Below are 13522 nucleotides of genomic sequence, written 5' to 3'. Positions count from 1 at the left end.
AGATCAAAGTTCATTTAAGAAAAGGATCACCACTGTGACTTGCCAGAAGGTTAGTGAATTAGTTTTTCTTCAACTGGTTCTTATCTCCCTGGACCTTATTCCTGTACTCCCGGGTATTCAGCATATCCACAGAGTAAACCCTGTTGTGTAAAGGCAGACTTCATGCTACCAACAACAATACTTCTAAGTTCTCTGACTCTGAACTTATTCATTTTTTTCTCTACTTTTATTCTTCATTCATTGCTTTGCTGCTCTGTTCATTTATCACCCAGTCACTTGTTTTAAGTCTTAACATTTTGGTCCATTTATGTGAGTGAAATGAAAGCTCGGAAATCTGAAGAGCCTTTCATTTGAATTACCTTCTCTGTCTCTTGGTAACAAAGGTGACAACACTGAAGACCTTCAAGCTAAGAAAACTGAGGGAAGGATAAGGCATAAACATTCTCAGCACTTGGGAGTCAATAATGAAACCCAGGAACTCTAACCCCAAGTGCTTGTGATCACAAAGAAACAAGAAGAAGGTAAAACAAGCTTTTGAAAGGCCTTATACTTAATTGGAAATTTGTTAGACTTCATTAGAATGAAGTTTAAAACTGTCATGACAATTAAAAATTACTGTTATGCAACTATTTACATAAAATTTGATGAAGCATACACTTGTTAGATGCCACAGAACATAAATTGTAAGTTTTTTAATTAGTCAGGTCAAGATCAGTGGATGAAATCTGCAAAAAGACTGTGCTTGTAGGAATTAGACAGTTTGAAAGAAAAAAAGAATACAGCTCTAAGGAGAAAGCTTTAATAATATCTATCAAGTGCTTGTTAGACCATTTGCACCACAGAACACGCAAGTAGTCATTGCTTCTATGAGACTCTTTTACTCCCAAGCAGTAAGAGCACTTAGATTTTACTTTATTATTATTACTTCCTGGGCAATAAATCTCCTTAAATAAAATAGCCAATACAATGGTTCCTCTACCTTTATTGGGGCCCCTTACTGTGAGAAAAAAATAATAAGTGTAATTATTTGCTATGAAAGTGGAAGAAGGTTCTATTGCTTTCCACTGGCTACATTAATAACATAATCTGGGACCGAAAAGGTAGTACTTTGGGTAGGGCACTTGCCTTCCTCTCAACTAAACTGAGTTTGATCCCTGGCATCCCACATGTTTCCCCCCAAGCACTGCTGGAGTATTTCTTGAGTGCAAAGCCAGGAGTTAACCCCACTAACCCCAATAGGCACAGAATTTATCTCTTCAGTCTCGTGGTACAATAGAATCCACCTCCCAGCATAGACCAGATGTTGGATAAATTACCTAAATTCTCTCTATTTTCTTGTCTTGAAAATGAGACTCTGAAAGCCTCTATATATAGAATAGTCTATTGAAAATCCCAGAAACAGTAAGTGCTGGTGAATGTGGGTCATAAAAGTAATTCTCACTCACTGATGATAAATTATTGCTCAATCCAGTCTCTTTAAAAAACAGTTTGGAGTTTGAGATATATTTTTAAATATAATAATACATATGTAGTGTATTGTATAATATATTATATTTTTATAGAATTAACACAATAGAATAATATATAAAATATTAAAAGTATAAGAACATTTCATCCTGCAGTTCTACTATAGGGCATCTACCCCAAGCACAAGAAAACTTAAACCAACAGGACATTATCACAACTCTATTCATTACAGGATTATTACCAAAGGTTAAAATGTAGCAATAACCAAATTTCCCAACAACCAATGAGTGGAGAAAGGAATTGTGAGAAGTTCAAACTTATTATTCTGTACTCTTTTGTGGGATAACTGTCCATTTAAATCCTTAGTTTGACACAAATCAGCAAACACTCCCTTTCAAACTGCAATGACTTCCTGAGAAGTCCTGTGATAATAGCAAACTCAAGGTTAAAATGTGCCCTGAACCCTCAAAATGATTGACTTCACTAATCATCATTTCAAAATCAGCATCCCTGAGGTAGGCAATGGCCAGCTCATCTAATACAAACCTGACCCTTCTAATGCACAGCTTCATAAAAATAACCCCTCAACAGGGGCACATCCTAGCCCCAAAAGAAAGTGGCAATCAAGAGAAACCCAGGATTCCACAGGCCAACAGTTCACAAAACTCATTAGCCCTGAAGGTTGTGACAGGAAATCAAAATAGCTTAAGAACTCCTATAAATAATATCACATAAAGAGAATTTTTTTGTTTTTTGTTTTGAGGGGGGGCACACCCGTATGATGCTCAGGGGTTACTCCTGGCTAAGCGATCAGAAATTGCCCCTGGCCTGGGGGGAACATATGGGACGCTGGGGGATTAAACCACAGTCCTTCCTTGGCTAGCACTCACAAGGCAGACACCTTACCTCTAGTACTACCTCACTGTCCTCATAAAGAGAAATTTTAATTCTGCTCTTATATCCTGATAGTCTCAAAATTAGTACTATTAAGAAAATAATTTTTCACGCTAGTATTTGTCATTATCTAGCAAATATTACTCTAATTTTTGTACTATTTTTATAAAAAATATAGCACATGCTTAGTTTTTATCATTATTTGAATGACTTTACATTTCTATGCCAATGTATCTATTCTTTTTCCTGTTCTTAATTTTTTGGACATTTACTGTTATCCACCAGTGGCACTAAAAAAAAATCATAATATAAATACAGATAGGGTGGCAAAACCCAGTATTTCATTTAAGATAAAACTCAAGTCTCAGGCCGGAGAGATAGCATGGAGGTAAGGCGTTTGCCTTTCATGCAGGAGGTCATCGGTTCTAATCCCGGCGCCCCATATGGTCCCTCGTGCCTGCCAGGAGCAATTTTGAGCCTGGAGCCAGGAATAACCCCTGAGCACTGCCGGGTGTGACCCAAAAACCACCAAAAAAAAAAAAAAAAAAGAACAACAAAACTCAAGTCTCTTGCATACCAAAGCTAAAACTTGCAGTGATCAGGGGCATAGTGGAATATATCATGTCTCTAGAGTTACTTATATAGTGTCTAATTGGAACATATTATTACATCAGAATATCCTTTTAAGTGATGCTATGCTTCCAAAGCCATTGGGTAGTACTATAAATCTTTCTTTTTAAAGGATTGGCCTTCTTAAAATTGTTCAGGTAATCTTTATTTTTTTAATGTCCATCATAGTACTGTGGGCATTATAAATATTCCAGTCTCTGTCATCTTAATAAGTAATGCTTAAGTAATTACAGCCCCTCTGGGCTTCCAAAGAAATTGTTTCCTATAGCTTTAGAGAATGGTGACTAACTGCTTTAGGATCAACTTTAAAAAGAACCTTTTCTGTAAAACCAAAGAAAGCAATCTTCAGGCAAAGCAAACATTTAGAGATGAGGTATATTGTATGCATGAATTCTTCATCTAGTTATGAGACACCCTACTCCTTGGCTCAGAAATGTTCTATCAAGGATTAATATCAAAATATAAACATTCACTTTATCTCATATACCCTAGAACTTATAAACATGTAAATTCTCCATAAGTATGTAATTAAATTTGGGCCATTCTCTTATTTATATATTTTATGTCTTTTAATCACACCTACCAAGCAGATTCCAGAGAGATAGAAGGGTTTCTCCCAATTCCCCCCACTCTCAAAATAATTAAGCTAATGGAATGAAAGTGGACTGTGAGTGTAGTGGGAAACATAGACAACTACTGCTCTTCAGGATTCCACCTATCTAATAGGAAGAGAAAAATACTTCTGTTCAATAGCATGATGATAATTTTGTGTGGTTAACTTGACTGGACCACAAGATGCCTAGACATTTAACCAAGCATTATTTTGTGTGCAACTGTGATAAAGCTCAACAAATATGCAAGCTTTGTAGAAACTGAACAGCGTTTCAGCTCTTTCCTGCACTTAGTATAGTTGGAACCTTCTGAAGAATATGGGGCATTTTTATAATCTTATTTCTAATTTTTCTTTATCACTGGTCTAGCTTGTAAATTCGTTTCTTAATGTTTATCTGAACTAAAACAATATGCTATTCTCTTAATTTTCACTTTGACATTTTGAGTCAAAGAGAAATGAGAGCAAGTAGATTGAGCTTTGTTTCTGAACACTAAACATTTCACATATTTATTGTTCAACAAAATAATAATATATACTAATATACCAAAATATACTAATTTTTGCTGTATCAAGAATTTGAATAATATTGAGGAATGTTTTCAAAAAATTAAATTAAATATTATTATGACACCATTTCAATTATATGAGATAGAACTGTACCCCTTACATAAACATTTAGTAATAATCTTCCACTGCTAAGAAAAAAATTGATCTAAAAATGGACATTTTTAGAAAATAAGGCTACATGTATAGAGTTGTTTTTTATTTTTTCATATGTTTAAGGCATGTCTAATTTATTTTGTTTCCAAGTTAAATGTAATTGTAACCCATATTATCCATGGAATTTTACAAAACAATATGAAATTATATTTTCTAAAAGCATTCAGACAACTCATTTTTACTGTTTCTAATCTTAACAATACAGTTTCCAAAAGTGAAATGTATTCTGGCAAATCAATAGAACATTTTAAGCAATGTTAACTTTCTTACTCTTAAATGAAATGTTTGCCTGTGTTTATCCCCAGAGGGAAAATGTTTTTCTAATAAGAAGTAGGTCTGAATGATAAACTCTCATTTTAGCCATATTTCACTCTTGCTATACCAGAATATTTTTTATTATTTCAAACCCTAAAATACAATTGATTTCTACGTTTTTTGATATTGGTACTAAATGAAAAATACTCAATAGTCTTGGGATACTTATTGGTCAAGATATTAGGAAGATATTAATTCATAAATTCAGGATATATTTGTGGCTTTAGTATTAAATACAAAGATTTGTCTATAAAAGAATTTTAAAATATATCAACTTAAAATAAATACACTTTTGTTTTAAATGTATATCCCACTGAATTTTTATTCTGCAACTTAAATTGAGATGTCAATGTAAAGAGAGTTGAGAACATCCCTATCTCCTTCCAAGAAATGTCTGTTTTATGCTCAAAATTTACTTTTTAATTTCATTCAAATGTAATTAATACTGCCAAGCCATTTTAATTCTCACTCAAAACCTAATGAAACTGAATAAATAGAGAAAAAACTGTAATCATATATTATTTGAATAGTATTTTTAGAGCACTGCCTGACACCAATGCATTAAATTTAGACCAAGTCCTCATCTTGGTGAAGAATAAATAAAAATAAATGACGTCAATGGAATTCATGAAATAAAACTGCAAATAGACTTTCAGCTTTCAGTGGTTATATCCTTGGTTATGAGATGATGTTCACTCATCTAGAAAAGCTGAGTTAGAAGCTTGTTTACATTCTATGTTCCCCTCTCATCGCCTTTCTAAAAACAACTCTACAGGGTAAAATGTTATGCCTGTTCAACAGGCAGATAATAACTATGTACACCAAAAAGCATAGTCTTTCCTACAGGTATGGCAGATCACAACGAGGTTTTTTCTGATCATTTATACCCCTCAATCTCAGAAAACAGACATCTTTTTCAAAGATACTCTTAGAAACAGGAATTGGTTCAGCTGAAATTTTAAAACGGTCCCATGTATCTTATGCTGATCTTTATTCTTATTTAATTATAAACTAGCCACTCTGTTTTTAATAAGTACACATCAAAAAATCTATGTTTGGTCACAGGCGTGGCACTCATATTGGGCCTTGCTGTTCCCAGCGACCTGGAATTAGATTTCATCAGCATTCCTGCCAGCAGACTTACCTGCTTTGGAGGTGAGACAAACCATTCACAGACTGGTTCCTGCTGATTCTTGTTGAGTGTCAGAGGTATGCGAAGGTCATCTTGGGCCTTGCTGTTCCCAATGGCATGGGATTGGATTTCTTCAGCATTCCTGTCAGTAGACTTACCTGCTTCAGAGGTGAGTTGAACCATCCACAGACTGGTTCTTGCTGATTTCTGCTGAATGTCAGAGGCACTCCACGGTCATCTTGGGCCTTGCTGTTCCCAGCGGCTTGGGATTTATTTCTTCAGCTCCTACTAGCAGATTTGCCAATGAATACCATGACAACAGGTAAAAAAATAAAATAAAATAAAAACACAATACAAGTGTGAGAATGGGGAAACAACGCAGGCTAACACCAAGCAAAGTGAATGAAGATGACAACTCTGATGACCTGAAAATAGCCAACCACCTAATTAGTCTCTCAGATATGGAGTTTAGAGATGAAATATGGAGGATGTTCACAAAACTCAAAGATAGTATAGAACAGACAACTAATAAGAAGCAGGAGAATATAAAGATAGAAATCAGAAAGCTCCAAATTGAAATATCAGGTCAAATAACAGGTCTGAAAAGCTCAGTAAATGAATTGATGGACTCATTGGATAAGGTCTCTAACAGGGTAATAACAGCTGAGGATAGAATTAGTGAGCTGGAAGATGCGATGCATAACAACTTCATACAGCAGAAGAGACTGGAAAAAAGCCTAAAAGCAACTGATCAGGCAATGGAAAAATTACTCAAAGAATGTGAACAGATGAAAATAGAAGTCTTTGATAAGCTCTATAGAAATAACTTAAGAATCAATGGAGTCCCAGAGACTCAGGAAGAAAGTCTCCAGGAAGACTCAATGGTCAAGAACATCATTAAAGAGAAACTACCAGAGCTAAAGAATACATGCAACCAAATCCTGCATGTCTGAGGAGTACCAACTAAAAGAGACCCTAGAAAAAACACTGCAAGATACACCCTAGTCACAATGATGAATCCCACAGATATAAACAGAATACTGAAAGCACAAAGATCAAAAAGGAATATTACATTCAAGGGAGCATCCTTGAGATTTACAGCAGACCTGTCACAAGAAACACTCAAGGCCAGAAGGAAATGGTAGAACAATGTGACAAAACTCAATGAAATAGATGCTTCAGCTAGAATACTGCACCCAGCCAAACTCACTTTTAGGTTTGGAAGAAGGATACATGGCTTCACAAATAAACAATGGCTCAGAAACTTTACAGACTCAAAACCAGCCTTGTAAGAAAAACTGAAAGATTTACTTTAAGACAAGACTGACCAACAGACACATCACAAATCTACACAAAGATGGCACTAAATCTCATGACAATTCTTTCTCTCAATGTCAATATACTAAATGCATCAGTTAAGAGACACAGAGTGGCTAAGTAGATCAAAAATATGAATCCAACCTTCTGCTGCCTACAAGAAACACACCTGAATAGTCAGAACAAACACAGACTTAAAATAAAAGGCTGGAGAAAAATTATCCAAGCAAACAATACCCATAAAAAAAGCTGGAGTGGCCATACTAATATCAAATGATGCAAATTTTATAATCAGAAAAGTTGAAAGGGACAAAGATGGACATTTTGTATTAATCAAGGGAATTATACAGCAGGAAGAAATCACTCTTAACATATATGCACCGAATGAGGGGCCAGCAAAATATTTAAACAATTTTTGACAAATCTGAAAATAAATATCAATAACAACACAGTAATCGTGGAAGACCTCAACATGTGTTTATCAACGCTTGATAGGTCAACCAGATAGAAACTCAACAAAAATATAGTAGACCTGAAAAGAGAAATGGAAGAAAGAGGCCTAGTAGATATATATATGTATATATATAGGACACTCCATTTCCAGAAACCTGGACACATTCTTCTCCATTGTACATGGGTTATTCTCCAGGATAGACTAAATGCTGGCACATAGAATATACCTGCATAATATAAAGAGGATAGGAATTTTGCATGCTACCTTCGCTGACCACAAGGCTCTGAAATTATATAAAAACTCCAAAGGGGCACAGAAGAAAAACTTTAATACCTGGAAGTTAAACAGCCCAATACAGAACACCCAGTGGGTCCAAGATGAAATCAAAGAGGAAATCAAAACTTTCCTGGAAATAAATGACAATAAATACACAAAATATCAGAGCATATGGGACACAGCAAAAGCAGTACTAAGAGGAAAATTTATAGCTTTGCAAGCAAAATATGGAAGAAGAAGGGGGCATACCTGAATAGCTTAATGGTGAGCTCATAGAATTAGAAAGTGCTCAACAAAAGAACCAAATGTAGGGAGACAGAAGGAAATAACAAAGCTGAGATCAGAAATCAACAAAATGGAAACTCAAAAACAATCCAAAAGATAAACAAAAGCAGAAGTTGGTTCTTCCAAAAAATAAACAAGAGTGATAAAACATTGGCAAAACTATCAAAGAAAGAGAGAAACTTGATAACTCTTATGAGAAATGAAAAGGGGGAGATTACTACCAATATTGCAGAGATTCCAAGGGTAATCAGATGCTACTTTGAGAAACTCTATGACACTAAAAATGACAACCTGGAAGAAATGGATAAATTCTTAAACTCTTATACCATTCCACAGTTAAATGGATGTAGCATGTATAAACACCCCATCACTATTGAGGAAATTAAAACAGTAATCAAATGTCTGCACCCAAGAAAAGTCCAGGCACAGATGGATTCATTAATGAATTATTTCAAACCTTTCAAGAGGAACTAATACCAATAATGGCAAGATTCTTTCATGATATTGAAAAACTGGAACACTTCCAAATAGCTTTTATGAAGCCAACATCACCTTGACTCCAAAACCAGACAGAGATGCTGCCAAAAAAGAAAAGTATAGACTAATATACCTGATGAACACAAATGCGAAGATCCTCAACAAAATCCTAGAAAAGAGGATTCCATGCTTTATTAAGAAGATCATCCACTATGATCAAGTAGGTTTCTTCCCAAGAATGCAAGGATGGTTTAACATCCATAAATCTATCAACATAATAGACAACAACAATAACAAAAATATAAAAAATCACATGATCATATCAATAGATACAGAGAAAGCATTTGATAAGGTTCAACACCCATTCTTGATAAAAACTTCAGCAAGATGGGAATGAAAGGAACCTTTCTCAATTTAGTTAAAGCCATCTACCACAAGACAATGGCAAATATGATCCTCAGTGGAGAAAAACTAAAAGACTTTCCCCTAAATTTGGTACAAGAAAGGCTGTCCTTTTTCACCGCTCCTATCAACAGCACTGGAAATACATGCCATATCGATTAGGAAAGAAAAAGCTATCAGGGGAATCCAGATAGGAAAGGAAGAGGTCAAGCTCTCACTGTTTGGAGATGACATGATACTCTACTTGGAAAACCCTAAAAACCCTACAGAAAGCTTCTCAATACAATAGACTCATATAGCAATGTGGCAAGCTACAAAAAAGCAATGGACTTTTGATACACCAATACTAATAGGGAAGAAATGGACATTAAGAAAACAATCCCATTCTCATTAACGCCACACAAAAACAAATATTTTGGAGTCAACTTGACTGAAGATTTGAAGGGTCTGTACAAAGGAAACTATAAAACCCTGCTTCAAGAAATGAGAGGACACATGGAAATGGAAACACATATCCTGCTCAAGGATTGGCAGGATTAGCATCATTAAAATGGCAATACTCCCCAAAACATTATACAGAGTTAATGCGATCTCTCTAAAGATACCCATGACATTCTTCAAAGAAGTGGATCAAACATTGTTGAAATCCATTTAACAAAATAAACATTCTCAAATAGCTAAAGCAATCATTGGGGGAAAAAAGAATATGGGAGGCATTACTTTCACCAATTTTAAACTGTATTACAAAGCAATAGTTATCAAAACAACATGGTATTGGAATAAAGACAGTACCTCAGATAATTGGTATAGGTTTGAATATTCAGAAAATGATCCCTAGACATAAAATAACCTAATTTTTGATAAAGGAGCAAGAAATCCTAAATGGAACAAAGAATGCCTCTTCAATAAGTGGTGTTGGCACAACTGGAGAGCCACCTGCAAAAAATTGAACTTAGATCCCCAGATAACATCATGCACGAAGGTAAAATCCAAATGGATTAAAGACCGTGATATCAGACCTGATACCATAATGCAGGGGTCTTCAAACTACGGCCTGCAGGCCACATGCAGCCCGCAGAGGAGTCTGATCCAGCCCACCAGCAGTGAGAGCTGTTTGGTTGCCAAGATAACTGCTGCATATACACTCTGTCACAGTTTCTCAGGGATGACGTCAACCGCCTCAGACCACGGCATTTTGCGTGATGGGAAGGTGGGTGTGAGGGCGGTGTTGAGAGGGACACTGATGCGCCCTTGCACCTGGCGCTTGGCGCGAGCATTGCTGATAACGTCACTGGAGGGCTCCAGATGCCGCGTGGCAAGGAGTACCACATGTGGGTGACTATATGATGTAAAAAGGCGCCTGCTCCACCCCCAAGCAACATGGTGTCTGTGTGCTGTGCCTGCCTGTCAGTGAGGTTTTCCTCCACTCCCTCCACTGCCAAAGGTCAGTCAAAAGTGCCATAGAAATAACTTTTTGCCAGATGGGAGGTTCTGCCCAATTGGGCTGTGGGTGACTCATATGAAAATTCCCCTTTGGGGGTGGTGAGGCATTCAGTGCTGAAATCAAAGTTAGGGGGTGGGCGGTGGTTGGAAGGTTAGGGGTTTGGTGCTGAATTGCCCATGTGGAAAATTAGGGGTTTGATGCTGAAGTATTTTAAAGGGGTTATATTGAAAATTTTATATGTGTTTTGCAATTCCTTTACAGTGTTCACATGCTGATTCTGAACATATCAATTTGGGCATTATATAGGGAGATATAACTGAACTATCAGGGACTGAGATGGTCTGCTTAGAAAAACCTGCAAGCGGTAAATGTTCACATCAGGGACTAATGGGGGTTCATACACTGTGTGTATATATACACACATATTTGTATTTCACTAATATCAGTTTGAAATCCCTAGAAAACAATGATGTCAAGAAAAATAAAAATTGACAGCGATTGTAGGATATTCAAAGAACAGTGGACAATGATTACTTTTTTACGTGGTACAAAGAAAAAGCTGTGTGTCTGATATGCCAGAATATAATTGCTGTGTTCAAAGAATACAATTTGCGATGCCACTATCAAACTCAACATAAAGATAAATATGATTGTTTGGTTGGAGAAGTGAGAAAAGATAAATTATTACAACTGTAACATACACTGATGACTCAGCAAAATACTTTTGTGAAGCACAAGCAGTTAAATACTTCCTCACTGCGGGCAAGTTTTCAAGTTGCCAAGCTAATAGCGCGCAATGGCAAACCATTTGTGGAGGGAGAATTTATTAAAGAATGCCTTATTTCTGTTGCCAAAGAGATGTGTCCAGAGAAGGCCGATTTATTTAGTACAGTGAGCCTTTCAGGAGTTACAGTGACACGAAGGATTGAAGAAATGGGAGAAAATTTGCTGCACCATTTGCAAAACTCTGCAAAGAAACTTTGCTATTTTTCCTTGGCACTCTACAAAAGCAATGATGTTCGTGATTCTGCCCAACTTGTCATTTATATGTGTGAGACAAATGAGTATTTTGAAGTCACAGAAGAGCTTGCTGCACTGCAAAGTATCAAAGGTACAACCACAGGAGTGGATATATTTGAAAAGTTTTGCCAAACTGTGAATGGTTTGGAGCTGGACTGTGTTAAACTAGTCAGTGTAACTACTGATGGTGCTCCTAGCATGGTGGGGTCTAAGAGAGGAGTAATTGCTCACATTACACAAGAGATGGACAAACATAACCATCCTCATCCAATTGCCATACACTGCCTTATCCACCAACAAGTGCTGTGTTGTAACTCACTGAAGTGGGACTCTGTTATGAAAATTGTGGTATCTTGTGTTAATTACATTAGAACTCATGCACTACACCACAGACAATTTCAGGAATTTCTATCTGAGGTAAATGTTGCCCATAAAGATGTTCTGTACCACACAGAAGTCCATTAGCTGAGTAGAGGGAGAGTTTTGAAATGTTTCTATGACTTACTTCTGCAGATTACAGCTTTTCTACTTTCAAAAAACCAAGAAGAACCAGAGCTCAATGATGCAGAATGGAAATGGCACCTTGCCTTTCTGACAGATATAACAGAGCTACTCAACAGTTTCAATCTGCAACTTCAATGCAAGGGGAAGCTCATCTGTGATATGGCATCACATGTGAAAGCATTTGAAGTAAAATTAGGCCTTCTCATCAAATAAGTACAGGAGGAAAACTTCGGTTATCTCCCAACAACTCAAAATCTGTCAGCAGACAAACCATTGGTTGCATTCCCAAAGAAAACATATCTGGCTTCACTAGAATTGTTGCAAAAGGAGTTTCAATTTATATTCAAAGAACTTCATCTCCATGAACAGGACATACAGCTTTTACGTAACCCATTTTCTGTTGAGATTGAAAATGTCCTTACAATTTACCAAATGGAACTGGCTAAACTGCAGAATTGTGACTCTCTGAAAGACACATTTAAGTTAAGTAACCTTTTGAATTTCTATGCATCTCTCCCCTCTGAGACATATCCAAATATCAGGAACCATGCACTCAAAATGGTAACCATCTTTTGTAGCACTTATGCCTGTGAACAGACTTTTTCAAGAATGAAACATCTAAAATTTCCAACCAGATCAAAATTAACTGATGCCCACTTGCATCATTTGTTATGGCTGGCAGTGACAAATATGGAACCGGACATTGACCATCTCATTAGCCAAAAACAGGCCCACAGTTCCCATTGAAATACTGGTGCGTGATCTGTTTATTTGTAAATGGTTTTCATTTTATTTATATAAGATATGTGCAGTGTGAGTAGGAATTAGTAGCTCATATAGTCCGGCCCTTCAGCTTTCTAAGGGACTGTAATCCGGCCCCCACTTAAAAAGTTTGAAGACCCCTGCCATAGGTATATAGAACAACATGTAGGTAAAATGCTCCATGACATTGAGACTAAAGGCATCTTCAAGGAGAAAATGACACTCTCCAACAAGTGAAAGCAGAAATAAACAGATGGGAATATATTAAACTGAGACGCTTCTGCACCTCAAAGTACATAGTGCCCAGGATATGAGAGCCACCCACTGAGTGAGAGAAACTATTCACCAAATACTCATCAGATAAGGGGCTAATATGCAAAATATGCAAGGCACTGACAGAACTTTACAAGAAAACAATCTAATCCCATCAAAAGTGGGGAGAAGAAATGTACAAACACTTTGTAAAAGAAGAAAGGCAAATGGCCAAAAGGCACATGAAAAAATGCTCCACATCACTAATCATCAGGAAGATGCAAATGAGAGCAACTGTGAGGTACCACCTCACACCACAGAGATTGGCACACATCACAAAGAATGAGAACAAGCAGTGTTGGCGGGGATGTGGAGAGAAAGGAACTTATCCACTGCTGGCGGGAAGTCTGTCTAGACCAACTTTTATGGAAAGCGATATGGAGATTTCTCCACAAACTAGAAATTGAGCTCCCATAAGATCCATCTATATCACTCCTAGAAATAAATACTAGGGACATTATTGATGGGAAATGTGCATTGGGAAAAAATGGGTGTTAG

The 13522-nt window shown here is 36.6% G+C and overlaps 1 pseudogene; it reads left to right on the top strand.

The window, feature by feature from the left end:
* The window catches only part of LOC126005982 (prefoldin subunit 3-like), a 1144584-nt pseudogene extending 1139915 nt beyond the window's left edge, over positions 1–4669 (top strand).
* The last annotated feature ends 8853 nt before the right edge of the window (positions 4670–13522 follow it).

The sequence above is a fragment of the Suncus etruscus genome, chromosome 4 (assembly GCF_024139225.1).
Source record: "Suncus etruscus isolate mSunEtr1 chromosome 4, mSunEtr1.pri.cur, whole genome shotgun sequence".
In the NCBI taxonomy this organism is placed as follows: Eukaryota; Metazoa; Chordata; class Mammalia; order Eulipotyphla; family Soricidae; genus Suncus; species Suncus etruscus.
This window is presented reverse-complemented; position numbering and strand designations above follow the sequence as displayed.